The sequence below is a fragment of the Odontomachus brunneus genome, unplaced genomic scaffold, assembly GCF_010583005.1.
Source record: "Odontomachus brunneus isolate Ranch 3 - 2012 unplaced genomic scaffold, Obru_v1 Obru_scaffold_027, whole genome shotgun sequence".
Classification (NCBI taxonomy): domain Eukaryota; kingdom Metazoa; phylum Arthropoda; class Insecta; order Hymenoptera; family Formicidae; genus Odontomachus; species Odontomachus brunneus.
In genome coordinates this window covers 799,415-800,922 of record NW_022639477.1, presented here as the reverse complement: position 1 = coordinate 800,922, position 1,508 = coordinate 799,415, and positions in this window count along the sequence as shown.

The window sequence follows — 1,508 nt, the reverse complement described above, 5'->3', positions numbered from 1 at the left end:
GTCCACCCACTGTAAGGTTGAGTGATCCCAATTAGCGATGCCGCCGAGTCTTTACTCGAGTCCCCGGAGCGAGTGCGATTACGTCGACACACACTCAATTCTCGCGGGCGACGGAAAAGTGGGAGAAAATTAGTCCCGCTGTAAGTGCAGTGATGCCCAATCCCGATAACGATCGGCCGCACCAGTCATCCGTGATTACTTCACGAAGCGATGGCGATCTCCAGTTACTCGGAGTAAACGCTATCCCGATCGTTTCACTATCACGAACGGTTGTAAAAAAAGGCGAGAGCGAAACCGTTGCATGTCAGTGCGATTCGATGTGTGCGCGGGAACGGACAAACGAACGAACGGGCAGATTGCGTCATCGGCCGATTGCGAAATAACTTCGTTTCTCATTAATACGCACGGCTACCGCGAAATAAGCGATACCCGTTGGCAATAATATCCCGCGGCCGATATCACGTGTCATCATTGGATATTCCGGCCGTTCGTATCCCAGACGGAAAATTGGTTCATTAGGATGTCCGTGTAAACCGTTCTCTCGTTAGCGTGAGAAAGGCTCGTAATGCGGGGGTTGAACGGCTCGTGGGGCACGCAATGTCTGGTATTCGAAGTCCCCGTGAATGCCGCGCTCGTGGAACGGCGTTACGCCCGCGATCGCATCGGCGAGATAAGAGATTTACACGTTGTCATAAAGATACTCGATCTTTAATTAATTTCGCAGCCAACTGCACTCTTTCTTCTCCCTTCCTCCTGCCCCCGACACCGATACCGCCGCCGCTTCGCTGCAGATTCGCAGCGTCGTACAATTGAACAACTGTTTCATGCGCGGACGTCGTGCTGTTAGCAAGTAGTTGCGCCGCGCTTTAATAAGTAGTAAATCCTATTCGCGCGCCCGACGCGTAAACGGCAAGTCGTACCGTCGACTCGCACCACTGAGGGTAGCGAGCGAAATTCTCGCTCTGCGATTTCGGGACGACAGATTCGTGTGTGTGCGCGCGCGCGCGTGTGTGTATCGTACACATCGGCAGAGAGTGAAACATAGGTATGTATCCTTTTATTTCTCGCGTGTGTATCTGTTTACGGATACTTGAAAATCGAGTATATTAGAGAATAATATCTTCCGAGAATAACATCTTCAAGACTCCTATCGACTTTCCTTATTCAGGTCAAAAATCACCGGAGGAGAAAAAATACATATATAGGGCAAAAATATATCCGTCTCAAGACGTGTCTCCAACACTAAGAATTTCGCGATACTAAGAGCACATCGTGGTCGTATTCCATTTCTATAACTTTTTGAAAAGTGTCATTGTAAACAGAAAATATCTGACTTAAGAAGGGAAGAAATGTGCGCGAGAGACAGTTTTCCCTTCCCCTCTTAAGAATACTCGCTTCTGTGTCTCAAGTTATTCAAGAGGTTAAGAGAGAGTGAGAGATATAGAAAAAGAGAGAAAGGAATGAGGAAGCTGACTTGACTCTCTCTCTCTCTCTCTCTCTCTCTCTCT